This window comes from Bos indicus, chromosome 7 (genome assembly GCF_029378745.1).
Source record: "Bos indicus isolate NIAB-ARS_2022 breed Sahiwal x Tharparkar chromosome 7, NIAB-ARS_B.indTharparkar_mat_pri_1.0, whole genome shotgun sequence".
NCBI classification, from domain to species: domain Eukaryota; kingdom Metazoa; phylum Chordata; class Mammalia; order Artiodactyla; family Bovidae; genus Bos; species Bos indicus.
The window spans coordinates 32,986,381-33,010,634 of NC_091766.1; the positions used below are offsets into that span (position 1 = coordinate 32,986,381).

At 36.7% G+C, this 24,254-nt stretch overlaps 1 protein-coding gene across 7 annotated transcripts in view; it reads right to left on the bottom strand.

The window, feature by feature from the left end:
- The window catches only part of PRR16 (proline rich 16), a 290,513-nt gene that overhangs the window by 109,547 nt on the left and 156,712 nt on the right, over window positions 1-24,254 (bottom strand). The gene's annotated exons all lie outside the window — the stretch shown is intronic.

Genomic DNA, 24,254 nt, shown 5'->3' on the forward strand with positions numbered 1-24,254 from the left:
TATTTTTATAGGTTACCCTTTATTTAAATGTATTATAAAATATTGGCTATATCCCCTGTGTTGTACAGTATACCCTTGTAGCTTATTTATTTTATATGTAGTAGTTGGTGCCTCTTAATCACTTACTCCTATTTTCCCCTCCCCTCCCCTTCTCCCCACTGGTTATTAAACTGATTTTAAACAGAGGAGGGGGCTTTCCTTCTGACTTACCCTGTAGAAAGCATAGGAGAACATTAATCTCATGCTGAAATGAAACAAAGCCTGATAACCTGGAAAAATCAAAACTTTTCTAGAGATTATCAAAGAACTGAGATCACAAAGTAACCAAATAAACTTAACTGTAAAGAGCTCCAAACCCTGTGAGGGTAGACAGGACACAAAGACTGTTCCATCTTTGGCCAATCACAGGGAAAAGATGTAGTACACAAAAGTGAGTAAAGAAAATAGCCAAGACATTAAAGAGCAATTAAAGGCAGGATGTGCTATCATGACAAGGTAGAAACTTGAGGACCCCAGACACAATGTAGCCTGTTCTCACTTGGTGCCCCTTTTTCCATAGGCTTCTCTGAGGGCAGGCAGAGACTGCAAAGAGTCCCTCCTGGGCAAAAAAACTCACGCATTTCCCAGACCTTTCTTACACAACAGAAGCCTTCAGCACTAGGGGGATGGCAAGAAGTCCTCTAAACTCTAAGACATAGGCAATGATCTGCTGCTTCTAGGCTGGAAGAAAGAGGTGTCTATGTCCTTGGTGAAGGAGGTGAAACATTCTCTTGTATCCAGGAATCTACACTACTTTTGTCTGCTACCACTTGGGGGAAGGATCCAACTCATAGCTGCTCAGTATATGCCAAAGACACAAGACAGAATCAGGAAGTCAAGTAAGACTGCAGGCCCATCACACCACAATGCAGGATCAACCCCGAGTGTAAGAGAGTCCTTGTGAAGACATGGAGTTCTAGGCCATGCCTTTCTAAGGCAAGTTGGGCAGGGCCAGCGGAGAGCCATGGAGTTAAGGAATCCAGCACCTCCTACGACCGGCCAGCTTAGAGTCTCTTCGCTGTTAAGTCATGGTCTGGGATAGTCCCTGGGAAACATAGTCTCGGCTCAAATGCTCAATTTCAGAGCCAGGAAGTTTGACCCTCTGTCATTTACACTCTCTGAAGTCACAGATCTTAGAGACCATTCTCACAGCTGCCGTCCATGTACTATTATGTTTAACTATGAAGGAAGCTATGGGTGACTTTAGAAATAATTTATTTTCAAATGGAATGAGTCCCTTCATCTCATGTTTCCATATGTAGGCTTTTTCCTCCTCTCTGACTCAGGCTGAAGTGTGTTCAACTGTGAAGTTAGCCCTTTGACACAAGATTGGGCTCAAAATGAAGACATTATAACCAACCAGAAGGTAGAGAGGACATGGAGAATCTACTTCTTCCACATGTGAGTCTTCTGTGATTGGTTAATACTAGTACCATGAGAGCTAGGCCTTCAGTTTTAGCTCCTGAATCCACATTCACTTCTCTCCATCTTCCTTTCTTTGATCCCAGTCTGAGCCTTGCCTCCCCTCTCAGTTCTATAATCTCAGTGATCTTTTAAAACACTGAATTGTGTTTTTGTCATTCCCTGCTTAAAACTTTCAATACCTGCTCATTTCTTCTGTGATACATATCAATTTAACATGGTGTCCAGGGGCTTGCAAAGTCTCAGTGTTGTTCTGGTAATTGTTGAATAACTGGCTCTTAGGGATATGTGTGAATCCTGATTTAAAGAGTTTGCCAGTTTCCATGGTGTGGTCTCATGCCACGGTTAACTTCAAGTGAGTAAGGCAGCATCACTGAATGTAAGACTGGGAAGAAACATGTAAGTGTGTATCATTATAAATAGTTTCCACCGTACCAGTAGAATAGACATAAACTCAGGAGTACAAATACATATTAAAATGTAGTAAAATAATTAGGAATGACTAGAATTAGACAAAAAACTTTTCTTTTTAATGTAATGTATTTAATATAGGTTTGTATATTTCGATTTTCAATAACAGTTATTTCACAACTGGCTCACAAGATTTCTGAAAATAAAACAATTAGCCCTTTTTAGCCAGTATGAGACAGTACTCCTAATGACCTTCTATATGTTGTTGTATGTGTATGTGTGTGTGTGTGTGTGTGTGTGTGTTAGCCATTCAGTCTTATCTGAGTCTTTGCAATCCCATGGACTATGGCCCACCAGGTTATTCTGTCCATGGAATTCTCCAGGCAAGAATACTGGAGTGGGCTGCCATTCCCTTCTTCAGGAGATCTTCTCCACCCAGGGATCAAACATGAGCCTCCGGAATTGCAGGCAGATTCTTTACCACTTGGGCATCAGTTGTTGTTGAATCACTAAGTTGTGTCCGACTCTTTGCAACCCCACAGACTAAAACACACCAGGGTTTCCCGTTTTTCACTATCTGCTGGAGTTTGCACAAACTCATGTCTATTGAGTCAGTCATGCCATTCAATCACCTCATACTTTGTGCCCCCTCTCCTCTTGCCCTCAATCTTTATTAGCATCAGTATGTTTTCCAATGAGTTGGCTCTTCGCATCAGTTTGCCAAAGTATTAGAGCTTCAGTTTCAGCATCAGTCCTTCTGATGAATAGTCAGGGTTGATTTCCTTTAGAATTGACTGGTTTGATCTTCTTGCTATCCAAGGGACTCCCAACAGTCTTCTCCAACACCACAGTTTGAAAGCATCAATTCTTTGACTCTCAGCCTTTTTTATGGTTCAACTCTTACACCATACATGACTACTGGAAAAACCATAGCTTTGGCTATATGGACCTTTGTTGGTAAAGTAATGTTTCTGTCTCTCTCTTTTTTTTATCTCTTCTTTTTAATTCGCTAAGTTTGTCATAGCTTTTCTTCCAAGGAGCAAGTGTCTTTTAATTTCATGGCTACAGTCACCATCTGCAGTGATTTTTCAGCCCAAGAAAATAAAATGTGTCACTGTTTCCACTTTTTCCCTATCTATTTGCCATGAAGTGATAGGAATGGATGCCATGACCTTAGGTTTTTGAATGTTGAATTTAAGCCAGCTTTTCACCTTCATCAAGAGGCTTCTTAGTTCCTCTTCACTTTCTGCCATTAGAGTGATTATCATCTGCACATTTGAGGTTGTTGATATTTCTCCCAGCAATCTTGATTCCAAATTGTGATTTATTAAGCCCAGTATTTTTCATGATGTACTCTGCATATAGCTTTTAAATAAGCAGGGTGATAATATACAGCCTTGATGTACTCCTTTCCCAATTTGGAACCAGCCTGTTATTCTATGTCCAGATTTAACTGTTGTTTCTTGACCTGCATACAGATTTCTCAGGAGGCAGGTCAGGTGGTCTGGTATTCTCATCTCTTCAGGAATTTTCCAGTTTGTTGTGATCCACATAGTCAAAGGCTTTAGAGTAGTCAATGAATCAGAAGTAGATTTTTTTTTTAATTCCCTTGCTTTTTCTATGATCCAATGGATGTTAGAATTTGATCTCTGTTTCCTCTGCCTTTTCTAAATCGAACTTGTACATCTGGAAGTTCTTGGTTCACATACTGTTGAAGCCTGCCTTGGGGAATTTTTAGCATTACTTTGCTAGCATATGAAATGAGTGCAGTTGTATGGTAGTTTGAACATTCCTTAGCTTTGAGAACCCTCTATATTCAACTCAAATAATATTCCCTTTCTTTTCTCACACTTCTTGATATTCTTTTGGATCCTCATAATTGCCAGTCTGCTTCCCACCCTAAGGCATTTGAACATACTATTTTTTCTTGAAATGCTCTGACTTCTCCTCTTTGTCTAATTAACTCTTACTTTTTATAAAAATCTTAGCTCAGGAGTTAAACTTGTGAAGTACATTTTCCCCTCCTACTGCGATTTCCCTTATTGGTCTAGTTAATTTGTTAAATATTCACAAGAAAACATTTCTTTCATTTAAAGTTATCACATTTTTTTAATATTATTTGTTTAGTAGTAGATGAGCATTGGAATAATGTCTTCTCTCTAAATCTCAATCTCAGTGAGACTGAGGACCTTGTTGGTTTTACTCTTGTGAATGTGTATACCATTCACAAATATGTGAATGGTATACAAAAGGGACTCAACAAAACTTGTTGTATGAATTCACTGAGGTTGTTTCTTTGATTCAACTGTGAGCAAAAGCACTTCTTTTTCTATTTGATTTTTGAAGGTGTTACTTTAAAATTCATAATCACTGAATTCTAGAATCAAATCAGGGGAAAATGACTTAGCTATAAGTGATACACAGAGTTCAGTTCAGTTACTCAGTCATGTCTGACTCTTTGCAACCCCCACGGACTGCAGTATGCCAGGCTTCCCTGTCCATCAAAAACTCCCAGAGTTTTCTCAAACTCATGTCCATTGAGTTGGTGATGCCATCCAACCATGTCATCCTCTGTCGTCCCCTTCTCCTCCCGCCTTCAATCTTTCCCAGCATCAGGGTCTTTTCCAATGAGTCAGTTCTTCGCATCAGGTAGCCATAGTATTGGAGTTTCAGCTTCAGCATTATTCCTTCCAATGAATATTCAGGATTGATTTCCTTTAGGATGGACTGGTTGCATCTCCTTGCAGTCCAAGGGACTCTCAAGAGTCTTTTCCAACACTACAGTTCAAAAGCATCAATTCTTTGGCCCTCAGCCTTATTTATAGTCCAACTCTCATATCCATACATGACTACTGGAAAAACCATAGCTTTGATTAGATGGACCTTTGTTGGCAAAGTAATGTCTCTGCTTTTTAAATGATGCACAGAGTAGGTATCACATTCTCTAGCTCTTGGCCAGATATCAAAGAAATTCAAGTGGAAGGACACCTAAATATCATGATAGATAGATGAACATCTTGGCTCATGTGTGCTGTGTACTGTTTAACCCAGAGTGGTTACCTACCTAAGCCTTTTTTTTTTTAATCTTCAGCAAAGGAGAGAAAGCTAGTCTACTGTGAGGAAAGTGAAAATGATTTTTCAGAGATAAATACACTGCCTGGGGCCCTAATGGTTCAGTAGTTCCTGACTGGTTTTGGTCTGTACAGTGCTATTTCCCAAATGCCTAAAAATGCTAATAGAATAACAACAAAAAAACCCAGAAACAAGCAAAATAATGCCCCCATGGAACAGGATATCTAGTGGAATGGCCTGACATCAATGAGGTTCTCAAACACGTAACTGTAAAAGCACAAATGCCCCAGGTGCTTTGAAAGATAAATACAAGCTATTATAAGAGGACATAAAACCATGTGAGAAGGTGGGTGAAGCACTCCTGAAGGAAGAGTTACAGTGAACTGGTAGAACAGAAGTGATTCTAGAAGTCCATTTAGGGAAGAGCCTCTCAAGGTACTTGGATAGAAGAGAACCCCTGAGTGTGAGCAATTTAGAGAGGACTCTTGGCTGAAGGACACTTTGAGAGACAAGGCTGGAGAGTTGGATAGCAGCTACGCTGTGAGAGTCCTAGTTATGTTGTGATAAAGGACTACATATTTTTTAAAGGATTTCGGAAGTGGGTTTCAGAAGTGAGAGAAGCAATATTCAAAGAGACAATGAATTCAGTTTTTCAGAACTAATTAAAGAAGTATGCCGAGTCTCAAGCAGGAAAGCATAAGCAAACACACAACCAGAGATACTACAGTGAAAATACAGAACATTAGAAAGTAATGATTAAAGTTTTACAACCACAAAATAAAACACCAACTATTTATACAATAACAAAATTTAGACTGACAGGAGATTTTCACACAAGCAATGGAAGCCTCAGTAAAATTTAGAAATATGTTTCCTACTGAAAGAAAGAAATTGGATATGGAATATAGTGTAACTTTTCTGTAAAAGTGAGAGCGAAATAGACATTATCCATCAGAGATGAAAAATAATGAGTGAAATAAAATTGAAAGCTCATGTACACACACACACACACTCAAACAATGGGATAAAAGTTATAAAGAAGTCATTCACATAAGGTAAGCTCCAAATTTTCAAAAATCATACCCTCAGTCTCACGAGTAATCAAGCTAGTGCAAACTGAAGAAAAATGAGAAAGTATTTATTTTCTTCTGAGTAGTTTAGGAAAAATGAACCAGTCTGATGGTTCTACTTGATGATGAGGTGAATCGATGGGAACTTTGTATATTGCCAGTGGAAATGTAATTCAGTGCATTGGGAAACTTTTTGACAATGTCTTATAAATTGGATAAGGTTCATACTCTATGGTATAGGTCTTCTAGGAACAAAGTCTGGACTATTCTGGAGGAATTCTAAGAGATGTGCACAGGCTTGAAAAAGCACAAGGATAGTTCTTGTATTTTTTTTTTTTTTCCTTTTTTGGTTTGTTTTGCCATTGCAAAAAATTGGAAGCAACCTAAATACCTGTTAGTAAGTGATAAGGTAAGTAAATATAAACTAGTTCAAATGAAGTAACTATAGCTATACATATCAACAGTGATAAATCTCAAAAACTTTCAGTTGAGCACAAAAATGTTAAAAAAAAATCCACTAAAAGTATAATATATACTGTTTATATGTAGAAACACAGATATTTTAGTTTATACAACATGAAATAATTGATATACATTAAGTTTAGGCAAGAAGGAAGAGGAAAGACTGTCAGGAGACATCAGCTACATAGATGAAATATTTTCTTTTAAAACTTCACATAAAGTAATTATGATAAAGTGTTAACATTTGTTAAGTTCAGGTTATATTTGATATAGTATTTATTTTATGTCATGTGTAAAGTCTTTTATAATTGAAGATAAAATAAATATATATCACTACTTAAATAAATTTAGAAAGAAATACAAGTATTTCTCATAGCTGCCATGTGGAGAACACATTGAAGGCTGCTGAAGTTTATTTACTTGGGGAGTTAGAGGATATTGCAGCCAAGTGAAAGATGAATAAATTAACCCGACAAGGAATACACTGTATCCTTATAATTACACTTCTACATTTTGCTAACAGAATTTCAAAGTATCATATTGCAACTAAAGGAATTATAACCACAGGCATGATGGAATTAAGGGGAAAACAAAATAAAAGAAAGGAGGACTAGAGAGACATGGTGCAGATATATAGAGGTGAGAAGGCAGCATGACATCAATCAAAAATATAAGAACATCCACACCTAAACATCAGGAGCAAAGGAGAAACGTGTATCTCGAACTTGAAACTGAGTCATCTGTCCAAGTGGAATCTATTTATGGGAGTGAAACAGCAAGACTTAAAGAAAGGATAATGCATTCAGTGATCTCAGGAAGTTTTCTTTCTTGTTGGAAAATAAATATGAAGGTTATAAACTTGCTTAAAGATTCTTACTAAAAATTGAACCATTTTTTGAGACAGAAGGCAATATATGCTTTTGAAGGTATTTGTGTCAATTTATACCCTTTTCTTTGAAAGTAAATAAGATTTAAAAATAACAATAATCATAATTCATCATCAAGCCTGATCAACAGAAAATAAGCTAAAACTATAATGCAATTTTTCTTCTTTTTATGTGGGGTCAGTTGGGTTTGACAAATATTTATTGTACAAATAGTATTAATCTGTTACTATATGAGACACTGAGGATTAAGAAATGAGGCTTCTAGTTTAATAGATACTGATCATATGTACTTAGTGCCTTCCTTTGCAAATCATATTCAAATGAGAGTAAAGAAATAAAAGCAGTAATAAATTCAGAAAATCTTCTCACACTGTGGTCTAAGTGTGATCAGAGATTTTTATAAGTACATGAAAGTGAAAGTGTTAGTCACTCAGTCATGTCCAACTCTTTGTGATCCCATGGACTGTAGCCCGCCAGGCTCCTCTGTCCATGGGATTCTCCCAACAAGAATACTGGAGTGGACTGCTATTCCCTTCTCCAGGGATCTTCTCAATCCAGGGACTGAACCTGGGTCTCCCGCGTTGCAGGCAGGTTCTTTACTATCTGAGCCACCAGGGAAGCTCGTATGAATACTTGAGTGAATTAATAAAAAGGTGGTAAAAGCACTGATGGAGTCCCAGAAGGCTTCCAAACTTGAAAATGAGATAGAGAGACAGTAGGCACGAGAGATAATGCAAAACTCAGGGTGTGAAATTGCTGAGTGACTATCTTTCACAATGGAAAATAGTTTGTATCAGATGGTGCAACAAGACTGCCAATGTGCTAACAGCTTACATCCCAAGACAAACTGGAATTCTTGCTGTAAGGAGACTGAACAATGTCTCTGGATAAGAAGGCCCTAAATGTGGTTGGTAGCATCTCAAAACAAAGCTCTTCTCCCCTATTTTTATTACAATAATAATATTAAGTTTTTCCATTGGGAAGGTGATAGAAATGGGGCAAGAGCAGCTAGCCTGTCTTCTAAAGTACTGCATGCCATCTGACATATTCACAATCTTCAGTCAGCATCCTGCCTTTTCCTGTATGTAGGAGAGGCTGATAAAACATCATAATAATTCCAACATCACAAAATAGAAGGACTAAGATGAATGAACAGATCAATATTAAGAAAAAGTGATAAAGTGACTGTTATTAATTAATTAAGAGAACTTTGTAGTAATTTTAATGAATGTACTAGAAGTTTGAGAAGATATTGCAGCTATAAAATAATACAATGTTATAAAAGAAGAGACATAAGACACATTTGAAGTATAAAACATAAATATAAATGTAAGAAAGAGGTATTTTTAAGAAAATCTAAAAGAATCTAAGAAATATTCCTAATCATAAATCAAAAATATTTTTTCAAGGAAAATGTAAGAAAATATTTAAAGGCATGGAACACAAGAAAATGAATCTTGCAGCTTCAACAACTGAGAAGTTCTAGTAAAAATGGGGAGAAAAAAGAAAAAAAGTGGGATTGCAATAATTAAAAAAAAAGAGGAAATTTCACAGTTCACAATACTAGGAGCTTCAGATGGAAAGAGTCAACTGAGTGCTAATCAGGATGAATGAAAAAGAAAACAAAGTCAATAACTTACCAAATAAACACAGAAAACCCAGAAAGAGGTGATAATTAAATAATCATCACAGTGTCTTCTGGATGAGTGGAGGATGAAAGACATTTTACCAGTAACCTCCAAAGGTCTGCGGCAAAAATAATTTTAACCCTGATTCTATAGTAACTAAATCAACAATTTATTATAATGAAAAATCAAAATGTTTACGTATTAGGACAATTTACTTCTCTAGTGTCTGTGCTTTAAAAGTTAAGGATATTCTATAGCTCAGTAAAATGGAATCCAAGAAAGGAGGAAAGCACAGGATGCAAGAAACATAATTAACACAGAAGTGTGAAAACAAATTTAAAAAATTAAAGAATGATAACTATACTAGAGTCCCCAAAGTGACTATTCTAAGCTAAAACAGGAAATCAGAAGACTTCAAGAAAAAAAATAATGAATTACATTCAACGGTCAAATAACTGGAAAGTTGTCAGCACATCAGTGATAGGGAAAAGAAAACTATTGCAGTGAGTGATGAGTATAATGTATGTAAAAAGAGAATCCATTTGAAACTTGAGCTCTCTTTTGAAAGGTTCAGGTTTAGAAATACAGGTGTAAATTTATTTCTTTGTGAGTTCATTAGCAGTGTTTCATTCTACTTTTATTATTGAGATGCTGGTTACTGAATGAAAGGAATTTTCCTTGTGAATATTTAACAAATATTTTGTGGCACCATCCAAAAAATGCATAAAGTTAGCTCCTTGACAGAGGATGCACATGGACATACATATTTTAGTAGGTTAATTTCTTTTTAAGTCAAATTGTTTTGTAGCCATGGAATGAACAGCATGTAGAAAGTCCAGGTCTAAATATAAAACCCTAGATATGATTTATCCAAAAATGTTAATAGGTCTTGGCAGCCTTAGAAAATTACACAAGTATCAGTTTATCACAAATAACAGTTTATGTTATTTAAAGCACTTGATCCAAATTTAGTAACTACAATTTGCAAAAATGAAGATGTTTAATTTTTTTAACTTATAATACAATAGTACCTGGTTTCATTTAAATCATTTCCTCATAGAACTGCAAGCATTTTTGAAGGGCTGTTGGAGGAAGTAGAAATCCCCCAAATTATCACACGCAGTTTCTAAATGTCATCTACCCACATGCTTGCTGTTTAGAATAAAGAAACATAAGACAACTGAGAACCAAGGGATTAAGTGCTATTAACACACAGCTCAGCTCTAATGCACTAGCTGTGATGATCACTTCATGTAAGTCTCATGTTTACTTGCGGGTTAGTTTTAGTGAGTATTTACAACTTTTCTTTCCTCTGTAACATTACCCACAGAATATGACAGTTGAAATGCATTGCTAAATTTAATTTCTGTTCTCATAAAGTACCTTGTTATTTTAATGGGCAATATGCTTGTACTAAGATTTCTTGTAAAATGTGGAAAAGGAAACATCCCTCATCACAATTGCTTCAGCAGCTTAATAGATATAAAAGACTCATCCTCTTGCCTTTTGTAGTACACACACCAAAATGATTCCATTATGTTAATAATGTAAAGGAGGAAGCTGCAACTCAAGATAATGGACCTGTAAACTTAGCACATGCTTAGAGCTCTCAATCTCTAATATCTTTCTGTATTTGTAAAAGTGCAAATGAATAAACTCAGATTGTGCATTACATTCCTTACTGATGATAAACTAGATCAATACAAAATATTCTGTAAGCATCATGAGTAAAGCTGTAAGAATAAAATTCTCTATCTAACCCATTGTCTCTTTCATTTAATCCAGTTTTTGCACTGCAGCCAGACAGTGCTTTCCTTGTCTGTACATATAACATAAATTATTAAACCTTAAGTGGTTTCCTATTGCTCTTTGGATAAAGACTAAATACTTAATAAAAACATGATCTGGGTCCTGCTTTGTACATCAGCCTGCCCCGTGCCCCAGCTTTTTCTATTTCGTCCTGTGTTTAGAAGATGCTAAGCTAGATCTTTGTATAAGTCATCCTCCACCAAGACTTGGTTATCCTTCACTGTCGGCACAAAACACGCACACTCATAGGCACACATATTCATATTCACACATATTTTTCCTTAGCCTTCAAAAATTAACCCTTATTTCTCCTCTTCAAGGAAAGCTTCCCGATAGCCCTGAAGTCCTGCAACACAGCCTCGAGCTCCTGCATCTGTGCTTCACAGTATGAAATGCACTAACAAAGTGATGGATCATGTAAATAGCTCTTTAATGCCAGTCTCCATGGTGAAAATGTAAGGACCCAGAGGGCAGAGCATCCTGTGCCATTATGCCTAAAACAAAATATATATTGAATGAAAAAAATCATGACATAAATAAATAAAGCAAAGATACTATAACAAAATACTTTTACATTAGGTTGCTACTGCTTATGGTTTGGTGCATATTTGTAAACTTTTGAGGTGATGGATTCAGGTTGGAAATAAACTAAGTTCATGAGACTGCTAATCTATTTCTTATCTTAAAAATATAAGGTATTTTCTATTAGAGGAAAGACCCTGCAATGATATATTAAAGTACATTTGCAAGATTACTAAAGGATATCATTTACCAATATCAGTATTAAAATATTTATATACACATTAAAATGACACTTTGACATATGTTTTTACTGTTTATCAGACACTGAGTTTACTATATAATGTAAAGGAAGAGAAAGTTTGTAACTTAGACTAATATTTGTCCAAGTTATCTTATAATCTATATGAATATTAAATTACTTGTCAAAAACAGAAAAAATCTATTACTCCTTTCTTGATATCTCAAACACATAATTACAGAAATGACAGCATTTATTGAACTTTCAATATTTCTAGAAATGCTGATGTTGATAACATAGCTGGATTCGAAGGTATGGCAATTGGACATAATTATAATTTGGGCTCTCATTAGCTGTATGATAGTGAAACTGAGTCTCCCTTCCTAATATTAGTTCTCCCACATTGTTAATTAAAAGAAAAAAGATGAAAGAAAGAAAAATAGTCTGTGGTATCTGTGCACCTGTTAGAGTATGATTACATATAAAATATTTTGAGAGGAGAGAGGAAGAACAGTTAATTCTGCCAGAGAGGGAGAAACAATGTCAGAAATAGGAGTATTAAGCTTCTTTAGTGGCTTAGCTGGTAAAGAATCTGCCTGCAATGTGGGAGACCTGGGTTTAATCCCTGGAGAAGGGAATGGCTACCCACTCACCTGGAGTATTCTTGCCTGGAGAATTCTATGGATAGAGGAGCCTGGCAGGCTACAGTCCATGGGGTCCCAAAGAGTTAGACACAGCTGAGCAACTAACGTACTTTGGAAGGATCAGGTAGAAAAAGTGGAAGATAATTCCAGGCACAATAAAATGCAAAGTAAAGGAAGTGGAGTCGCTCAGTCGTGGCTGACTCTTTATGACCCCATGGACTGTAGCTTATCAGGCTCCTCAGTCCATGGAATTTTCCAGGCAAAAGTACTGGAGTGGGTTGCCATTTCCTTCTCCAGAGGATCTTCCCAACCCAGGAATAGAAACCGGGTCTCTTGTATTGCAGGCAGACGCTTTACCAGCTGAGCTACCAGGGAAGCCCTAAAAAGTAAAGGAAAGGAGGTTTGAGAATCAATTGAGATTTCCAGTAGAAAGCTGTAATGTGGTAGATGGAAAGGCGTATGGTTTGTGCATGTGCTGTGTGTGTGTTGACACACATTTGGGGGCGTGTTTAATAGATGCAGAGGTAAACTAGGAAAAGCAGAAAGCGCATAGAGACAGAAAGAAAACGGGATGCAGGTGAGGAAGTGCTGCAAACCAAACGGTCTTCAACACCATGCTAAATAATATAAGTAGGCCTTTACTTGAAAGTTAAAGGCAAAGCTGAAACAGAAAAGTGATGTGAGCAACTATGATTGTAGCCTTGAGGAAATGGAAAGACAGTGCCATGAAACAAGTCATTAAAAAAGATTATTCTTGTCATAAGCAAACCTAGGGAAAATTATTGAAAATGATTCAAATGGGAAGGTTACATTACATTATTTTTGCATTAGTGAAAAAAAACATCTGAAAATCTCTAAAGCCCATCTTTAGAATGTCCTTCCCAACTTGAAAATATCTAGTCTAACCCAATTATGGTGGAAACATGTGGGGCGTTATCCTTGGTTTAACAAAGGTATGAAAGCATTATCATATTCCCCTCTGTGCCCGAGTTCTACTCCATTCTTAATGGAGTAAAGGGAGTTGCATTTTAAAATTTAACACCTTCATGTCTGATTTAATGAGCCAGAATATATGAGATGAAAGAGAGGGGATTTAAAATTTGGAATTCTTTTATAATAGGCTTCTCAAGCATCTGTCTTCATTGTCACAGGCCTCCAGAGATATTTTATAAAAAATAATTTACCCATAATTTGAAAAACAACAAAAAATCTTACCACAGAGAGTCAACAGCCATTTAAATCTGCTAGGACTTTGAAAATTGATTTTTCACAGCTGTCATTTTGTTGAAAAATATGTGAAAGACTTCAGCATGGATTTTTTTTTTTTGACAAGAACTGAGTATTCATAACAAAAGCTATTCCTACTGTTTAGTTCTAACAAAAAGATATGCAAAGGTACTATAAATACACATTATTCCATATATGGTATTTAAATACATGAAATGTAGAATATTTTTCTAATACTTTTAAAATGTTAAGGCAATGAACATATGAAAACTTATCCCATCTGTGAGTTTGAAATATTGACTACTTTTCACTTACTAAATTATAAAACAGTGCCTTACCAATATACCTCAAATATTATATTTTATGTACAGTCAGGATAAGATTCTTGCATATTCTATATACTATAACCACATTTACATTTTTGCCTTTAACCAGGTAAACTTTGGTTGCCATATAAACTTCACTGTTTATTTTAACAATTATGCTTTCATTGGTTAAAAAAAAATAATATATATATATATATATATACATATCTATCTATCTATCTATATATATGAACTGATGCGAAGAGCTGACTCATTTGAAAGGACCCTGATCGGGGAAAGATTGAGGGCAGGAGGAGAAGGGGATGACAGAGGAAGAGATGGTTGGATGGCATCACCGACTCAGTGGACATGGGTTTGGGTGGACTCCAGGAGTGGGTGATGGACAGGGAGGCCTTGTGTGCTGGGGTTGCAAAGAGTTGGACACAACTGAGCGACGGAACTGATACTGATATATATATGAGAGCCCTCTAGTGGCCAAAATTGTAGGTAGTTCTACTGTACTTGGGCAGAAGTAAGAGACTCGAGGTTCGATCCCCAGGGGTCAGGAAGATCCCTTGGAAGAGGGCATGGCAACCCACTCCAGTATTCTTGCCTGGAGAATTCCATGAACAGAGGAGCCTGGTGGGCCACAGTCCATGGGATTGCAGAGTCAGACACGACTGACTGACCACTGACTGACTACTCTGCTGCTGCTGCTAAGTCACTTCAGTTGTGTCCGACTCTGTGTGACCCCATAGACGGCAACCCACCAGGCTCCACCATCCCCGAGATTCTCCAGGCAAGAACACTGGAGTGTCCTTCTCCAATGCATAAAAGTGAAAACATGGACTGCAGCCTACCAGGCTCTTCTGTCCATGGGATTTTCTAGGCAAGAGTACTGGAGTGGGGTGCCATTGCCTTCTCTGGACTGACTACTCTACTTGGTCAAATTCTCTGGTGTTGTTTAAAAAACAGGGAGACTTCCCTGGGAGTCCAGTGGTTGGGACTCTAAGCTTCCAATGCAGGGGGAACAGGTTAGGTCCCTGGTCAGGGATCTAGTGTCCTTCATACCATGTGGCATGGCCAATAAACAAACAAACAAATAAATAAAAATTATTAGCCTATTTGTTACATTGCTCATCTAAATCCCAGGAATACTGTTTCTTCTTTCAAAACTACACTTTCTTTTTTAGCAGGGTCTAAATTAATGAAAAGGTGGAATAACTGTGCTACTTAACATCATTAAGAAAGGAATTTTTAAAAATATGCCATATAATACAAAATTATGAGGCAGTGTGAATAAAATGTGCTGAAATTTCAAAGCTTAACTAGCAGAAAAATTAGCTTTTGCATATGGATTTAGAATACATATAATCCAAGAATTAGAGGATGATGACTAAATATTACAGGTAATTTGTAATATCTAGCCATTTAGACATTTTTTCCCAGAAGGCTGGTGTTAACCATATGTTTACATAATAATGATGCAAATAATATGTTTTATGTACATAAAACATAATTATGTTTACTTAATAACGATGAGGAATGCTTATAAAGTAATGTCGCATTTTCAGATATACCACAAAAAAGGGTTGTCAAATTTAACTGAGGAAGGCCTGTGAGTACATTGCAATGAAGAAGGGAATTCGGTGGACAGTAGAAGATATGACTGTCTAAAGCAAACACAAAGAGGGCTCTGTCTTGACCTTTTGAAAGATTTTAAGAGGGAGAGAAGAGTGACTTTATTATATAAAGTTTACAGATTTTTCAAACATACACACACAAAGACCATGCAAACCAAATCTGTACACAGGGGTTAGCCAGCTTACACCACACCATTTTGAGAGCCCTGGCACAAGAGACTCTATGTCATTGTACCACTCCAATTTAGAATTAGTCTCTTTTTGCACCTTTGAGAAAACGTTTAGACAAACGGTTCTGAAAATGAATATACTTGAATTAGCCTTAAGCAATAAATGAGGGCATCTTACTTGCTGCAGGGTCAGTTTAGCTCTTAAAGCATTCTCTCAACCTTTCATTGCCTCATTATATGTAGAAAGAAGTGTCCCTTGAGTTATTCTTCCCAGTACCAAGCAGATCTTATGGAAGACAAGGATTTGTCTAGCTGTCCATATATTTGTTAGTTTAATGTATGCTTCACGAGTTAGAGTTAATTTTTTTTTAAGTAAATCAAGTCCCCAACTTCAATGTTTATTATTACTAAACAAAATTCAACTGTAGTCCACCTCAGAAGATATTGCAACATAAGGCTGTCATCTTTTATTACAAGATGTTTCAAAGCATTGCTCAGCAAATAGTGCCAAGACACAGATAGTTCACTTAGATTTAGTGGTCAAAAACAATACAGTAATAATCCAATTCTCTAAAATATAAGGGGAGTACTCTATAAGGATGTTAATGTGTATATTAGAGAGCGAAGAGTATTTTAGAATCTCCTTCCTCATTAACAAATAAAAGGAAAAACAGTAAAAATGCTTAATTTCATAAACAAAATAAATAAATATAAATAAAGAGGCACAGCCCACAGTCTTAAATTTGAAACACTGAAATAAGCAAAAGAAATAGAATTTTAACTCAAGTCAGTACAGATCTTTAAACTGGTCTCAGTGCCTCAGGATGGTACCAGTGAAGTTAACAATAGTCTTCAAATTTTCCAAATTGTGTCAAATATGAAAAAAAATAGATGTGGACTCTGAGTGGGCAGAACTGTAGAAGAGAAGACAGTGAAACAATAAGTAAGCAAGGGGCTGAACTCTAGGAATAATACGACAAAAAAAGGGCAAATGCAAAAGCCTTGAATGTAGTAGGAGTATGAAGTAGAACACGACATTTACTTTTTCTAAAAAGGGAGAGCAACAATTGCAGGATCCCTATTCACCCTTCTCCTGCCCCCACTGCCCTGGCCTTCAAGGTATAGAACTGTGATTAGAACATGAAATAAGCTCAGTTTTCATACTGAGGCTTGCTTGGGAAGATAAGTCAGACTTAAGACATGCTAGGAACATAGTTAGGAAAAGTCACCCATATTACTTGAGGCCATTGGAAGTTCAAAGCAGAGCTACTTAAGTTAAGCAAGACAAAAAGAACTGGCATGGTGACTCTATAAACGCAATTGTGGCAAGAAAAGAAAAGAAGCAAAAGAGTACATTATGCAAAAGACAGGTAAAGAACTCATTTTGGAAGAAATCTGCCCTGAGTGCTTTCCGTGCTATAGAAACACTCAGTGAAATAAAATAAACAAACGGAAGAATAAAACAGAAATGGAATTGAAGACCCAAAGAAACATGGTGCATTTCCAAATACAACCATTACTAAACTCACAAGTAAAATGCAAACAGCAAGCTAGAGAACAGACATGACTGCAATGCAATTACTGACAAAAAGGGAAAGCTTGACATGATCTCTGTGACTGCAGAAAGGAAAATCTGGAGTTTCAGATAGGCTTGTTTGGAATATTTTCAGCATCTGGGGTAAAACTAAAATACCATACAATGAAATATTAAATAATTGTAATTTCAAGCTAATAAACTATTTTAAAATGTTTACAGAATCTCTGGACAACTCAGCATCCACATCAGAGGGAGGCAGAGAAGACGGACAAATTCCAGCCCCCAGGCTCTAACCCAGGCCCATCACTCTCCTTTTCCCAACCATGAGTACCTCAAATACATATGTGTGCATACCCCAGGCCATACTTCCAAACTCTGTCCAGTCTCTACAGATAGTTAACATTTGACCAATAGACCTAAAGACAAATAAGTCTGTGTGTGCTTAGTCACTCAGTCGTGTCTGACTCTTTGCAACCTCATGGGCTGTATGTAGCCCGCCATGCTCCTTTGTCCATGGGATTCTCCAGGCAAGAATACTGAAGTGGGTTGCCATCCCCTCCTCCAGGGGATATTCCCAAACCAGGGATTGAACCGAGGTCTCCCACTTTGCAGGTGGATTCTTTACCGTCTGAGCCACCAGGGAAGCCCAAGAATACTGGTGTGGGTAGCCTATCCCTTCTCCAGGGAATCTTCCTGACCCAGGAATCAAACCGGGGTCTCCTGCATTGCAGGTGGATTCTTCACCAGCTGAGCTATGAGGGAAGCCCCAAATAAGTCTAAAGATAAATTTATCAGTGGTGTGGTCTATATTCAGAAAGCTATAGGAAGCTACCACACTCCTTGAAATGTGTTTGGAGCTCATGGTAGAGGAATTCCAGAATCTAGGGTGCTGCAGTATGTTCCACACAGGAAATATGGACTCTGACTGCACATGGCTGCCTGGGTCTCCTGCAGAAGATAGAGGAGGGTGGGGTTGGGGAGCTCTAATGTACGGTGTTCAAGGCAGGAGTCTGTCTTGCTCAGATCTAAAGATAGTGTTGACTGCAGAAATTAGAAAACAACAGTAACTGCGAAGGAAATTCAAAGTTGATATACAGCACAGAGAATATTGGTTTTCCTAGGAAGTAAACATTATTACAGAACAGAAGAAACAACACACTCAAAATGCTTAATTTCTCTGAAAGGAAGAAACTACCAAATTTGGCTGTTAAACTATGCAATATGCTGCAGTGAAATCTGTTGGTGAATGATTGCCACTAAGGAATATCCAGCATTTTAAGGATAGACATCAAGGAGAAGTTGCAAGTTAAATGCATGGAAGAAAAGTCTGGTATCAGAAAAGTCTGGTATCAGCCTTTACCAGGGCAACATCAAACAGAAGAGGGAAAAGCAGTATATACAAAGTTCTGAGGGAAAGAAAGTGTGAGCCAAGAATGTCATTCTCAGCCAAATTGCTATGCAAGTATAAAGATAACAGACATAACAACCTCATATCTCAAGTACCCAAAAAAGATAGCAAACACCAAAATTCACCAGTCCAAAAGATGGCAGGGAAGGCTGTGATGAAAGTGAAAGCCTTAGTTGTTAAGTCCTTTCCAACTCTTTGTGACCCCATGGACCGCAGCCCACCAGGCTCCTCTGTCCATGAAATTTCCCAGGCATGAATACTGGAGCAGGTTGCCATGCCCTCCTCCGGGAGATGTTCCCAACCCAGGGATCAAACCCGGGTCTTCTGCATTGCAGGCAGATTCTTTACTGTCTGAGCCACCAGGGATTAACTCCATATTCCATGGCCAGGTTCACACATTTTGAAGGACAAAAGTACACTCAGTTCAATTCAGTTCAGTCGCTCAGTCGTGTCCGACTCTTTGCAACCCCATGGACTGTAGCATGCCAGGCTTCCCTGTCCATCACCAACTCCCGGAGTTTACTCAAAATCATGTCCATTGAGTTGGTGATGCCATCCAACCATCTCTTTCTCTGTTGTCATTACCAGAATATTAAAAAAATTTAAAAAGTATATTACCAGAATATTAAAAAAAAAGGTCCTTCAATATAGAGACAATGGACAGAGATTCTGAAGAATATAAGAACACACAGATTACAAGATCTCTTGAATACATCTTTGAAAACAAACACAAAACAAACAAAAATTACTTGACACTATACTTGACAGCATGGGCTCATATCAAACATGGAAAAGTATTTCAAATCCAGTTTTGCTTTTTACATTTCATAGTCGTTAAATAATAAAACCATAATTTAAAATAAATTCATAAATTATACACTTTATGTAAATTCTAAAAACACATTTAGACTACATATTATCATGAGTACCGATGCTGTTAAAGTTCAAAAGCATGTGTAGGGAGAACAAGCAACAGCTTCAGAAGGAAAGAGGCGTTTGGACTGGGACTAAAGGACTCAGAAGTTTGTGGGTATCTGTGTATTTTAAATAGGAAAAAGAAGTTCCTAGGCAAACACGACAAACAAGGATAAATCTGAATCATTTGTACCAGGTGCTTATTTTTTTATTTTTTATACTTTCTTTCTATATGCTTAATACATTAATAATTAAAAACATTTAAAACTGCAAAGCCTGCAAAATGTATTAGTGTGCTTTACCATGTAGCAGTTTTGAACATTTTAACTATATTTCAAGTGATGTTATCAAAATGCAGATTCTCTATTAAGAAAACAACAAGAAGAGCCCTGTGGCAAGCTTCTTCTGCAGTGGCATCTATCAATGAAAAGAAATTAGTCACAAAATATGTTTCCACTGATATCAGATGAGTTAAAATATATTGATAACAATGAAAACTATTCATAAGAAATATGATCTCAAGTTTAAAAATAACTATAATATATATATTTGGTGACCAAAAGATAGAAGGTTCACAAGTACACTGTAAAATTCTTGCTTTGCCTACAAGGATGACATGTATTTATATTGTCCTTAAACTAGCTTCGTTGCATCAGGATGAGTTTAGTAATGAAGCACTCTAATGTAGAGTTCTTTGCCCTTCTCATGAGTGAGTGATCTCGAGTTCATTCACATTCAGTTCTAGGTGCTACAAGGGTGTCCCCCTGCCTCCACTGCGTGGAGCTGAATTGGCAACCGTAAGATGCCCTATTTGGACTAACCCATGTTTTCAGACCGCAGTATGCCATTAAATGTTTAACAAGCAGCTCTCCAGGGGAGGGAAAGCCTCTGATTTGTGTCATTTATCAATTTCCATGGTGTAAATACTACAAACAGGGCTAATTTCAAGCTACCAATACAATATCATTGAACAGAGAAGGTGTGAAAGCAAGGGGCTCTCACAGCCCTGTGAACTGACTCCAGCAGCCACTGCACAGTGTCATTCTGCAAGCTGCCTTGTATCTGTAACTTAGGTCATATTGTAGCTCCAATCTGATTATGGTGAAGTTTAATTTCTCAAATGGTTTAAATCTGGGTTGGCAAGAGGAGTGCTAATTATTTCTTTCCTTTAAACATCAAAATATATAGAGGTCCGATATATGGGCCATTTCCAATTCACCTTTATGTCTCTTTAAGACATACAGTAAATCAAACACACTAAGCACTTAGCAAATAAAAATGAGTAGATACATTAGCTTTTGAAATGTTGTAGGGATATTTCCATATATAATATATATATATATATGTATGTATATATATCAACATATACATAAATAATAGCATGCTTTGCAACCTTCTTTCAAACATGTTGGCCTTCTGTTAAAAAATCATTCGGCTGTACTAAAGTAAATGAAGACATTTCTCATGCTAAAGCTCTGGGAAATTAAAAATAGCAAATATTCTTTTATTACTAGCCTCAAAAATTCCTACTGAAAGCATTTGGATCTGCTTTCTTCACAGATATTTGGTAATCATATTATATATGTAGATTGAGATTGAATGAAATACATTTCCAAACAGTTTAATACTGAAACATTAAGCACAAAATATTGCATATGTATTGTAGAAAGTCTCTTCCTTTTGTAAGTAAGCAAGAAATCTTCAGAGGACACACTTGTTCAGCTTAAGGTGCAAGGAAGGCATCACAAGTGAGAGACTATTTCATTTGCTTACACTTGTTTATACCAGACACAAAAATTACATATGTGGCTATTTTAAACATTGGTAAAAAGCTACTTTGGCAAACTGTCAACTTAAATATGCCCCTTTTACAGGTTACCTGCAGTCACAATTACACTGAATTTTAGATGTTGATATTTATATTTACAATTATTTTCTCCATTCTGTTATGTTTGATAAGTTACTTAAACTTTTTTTTCCCCCAAATAGTAATTACTACCATGAGAAAGTCTATTTTCTTTGGAGTTTAGTGTGGCAAGAGACTATGAAAAAATTTTTTTATCCAAATCATAGCTACCAACCACTCTTGAACCTCACATCTATTAAGAAAAGAGGTGCCATAAGAAGTGGAGAAGACTCTTGAGAGACCCTTGGACTGCAAGGAGATCCAACCAGTCCATTCTGAAGGAGATCAGCCCTGGGATTTCTTTATAAGGAATGATGCTAAAGCTGAAACTCCAGTACTTTGGCCACCTCATGCGAACAGTTGACTCATTGGAAAAGACTCTGATGCTGGGAGGGATTGGGGGCAAAAGGAGAAGGGGACGACAGAGGATGAGATGGCTGGATGGCATCACTGACTCGATGGACGTGAGTCTGAGTGAACTCCGGGAGTTGGTGATGGACAGGGAGGCCTGGCGTGCTGTGATTCATGGGGTCACAAAGAGTCGGACACGACTGAGTGACTGAACTGAACTGAAGAAGTGGAGAGACAACTGAGCCAAAGACAAGCAAACACATAACCTTAAATCGGCTACCCAGTTTAACTTCTCAGTTGACTTCTTTCAGGATGCCCAATGAGAGCCTAATTGCAGATTTTCAGTCAACAGAAATTAAAGTACAATGAAACTCCATCATAATGTGGTAAGCAGCATTCAAGAGAGTTATTCGTGTAAAAGGTGGCAGTGATATTACAAGGATAATGAAAAGAATTGGACAAGTCTAAATAATTAGACGGTGTAGAATACTATGGGTCTAGCTGCGTGTTCCAAATCTATAAAGTCCAAGCTGGAATTTGGCACCACTACTCTGTCTTAAAGTAGAAGGAGGAAAAATATTTAGTGCCAATTCTATTTGGGACCACCTGTATAGTGACAGAAATTCAGGCCGCTCCTGATTAGCTGTCATTTGTCTCAACATCCCCATGGAGAGTGCTGGGAAGGATGAATAACATGAATATGAGAACTCTCCTCAATTTTCCTGACTCCCCAAGGTTGGGGGTGGGGGAAGGTCTCACTCTTCCTTCCATATCCAGCCTCCTCATTAGACCGCTTTCCTTTAAAAATGTGGGCTGGGTTAAGAATAAAAACCAATCGTCAATCACTAGCATCCAAATTTGCATTATCATGGGGCATGTAATTGCACGGTTTGATTGTACTCTGTTCTCCATTACTAGAGGATTGCAATGGACAATCCCACATATCGTATTCCTAAGCATGTAGATTTTATATTAAATAAAGAAATGTTAGAGGAAAACAAAAATTAAATTGATTCCTAAATTATTATTAATCTACCTAATATACTACTTCTCTTGCTCTTTCCTCTCCTTTTCTAAATTTATTTATATAAAAGCTTCTAAATATATTAATATATCTGTAATAAATATCTTATCTTCCTTCTGTTCTTTCCTTTACGTACTAAACTATTAAGCACCATAAAAATCTCTTGTAAAAAGTCAATTTTGAATTGAAGAAAACCCATCTATTGAAAATGCCTGTCAACATTATAAATATCTATCTTTTTGATTTGTACAAGTAAATTTGACAGACTGATGTCAATAAGCCAATATACAAAATCACCAAAAGAAATTGAATATTTATATTATTAAAGATCACATTATTAAGTATTCATCATTACCAGAGACCACAGTTAACAGAAATAATAAATAAGTATAAAGTTATAAGGAAAGGATGGAGTGCTGTCCATCAGTGGAAAATAAGGGGGAAATGTGAACAATCAGAAGCATATCTCTTTGTCTTATAAAGCTTCTGAAGTTTTCTGATCTACAAGCTTTCTGTCTACACTCAGGCTCCATTGATGGCTCAGTATAACTTGTTTTTTTCCCCCAAGCTTTTCTCTTTTTCTAGCATCAGATCTGCAATACCTATTCCCTTATCTTGTTCATTGTCAGGACCCACAAAGGAAATGGAAAAGTTCACAAATATAGGCATATTTCTTTTTTTTTTTTAGGCATATTTCTTATAAAGAAAAAATACTGCCCAACCTTGTCATTAAAATATCATTTTCTAATCAGAATAGCAAAAGTAAAAAGGTTTATAATAATTACTGTGGCAAGCATGTAACCCAAAGCAGGTATTTTATTTAGACAGTTTGGTAGCCATTGTTTGAAAAGAGAACACAGAAAGGTTGCTTGGTCTCAGCATAAGCAGCTGAACTCCTTACATTAATGTTTCTGACCTAAGGCATCATGAAATCTTTGTGTGGAAGCACATGCCACAATAATTTTGGTGAGTAATTTTAAATTAATCAAAATAAAACATACCCCTCAGTTCTACCTCCAGGAATTTATCCTATCTGTGTATGCATATGTTTATACATATAATGTAATACTTTCACTTAAGTACTATTTATTACATATGTATATATGTGTAACTCTAAATATATCCCCATCATGTATATGAGCATGCTAATCTAAATATCACTAGTTAAAGCACTGTTTGCCAGAAACAAGTAAAAGAACAAAAGCAAATTCTCACAAACTGAAAGAAGCAAAGCGAAACAAAAACACAAAACATAATGAAATGTCCATCAATGGGAAACTGGAGTATACAGAGTGCAGCTGAATAAAACTGATGTAGAAAGGTCTGATGTACTGATATGGCTGACTAAGAAAGATCAAGAAGCTGTATTTTTAAACAAGAACAAAAATACAGAATGGTACATATGGTGGGATTCAGTTTACTATGAAAATCCCCGAGGAAGACTCTAAGTTGGAGATTAATATATGCTTTTTCCATAATCTTAACACAGGAAGTTTTATACTTCTATCACATTTTCCCTTCAGCCTTGGAATAGTTCACTGTTTGACGAAGTAGCAGATGAAGT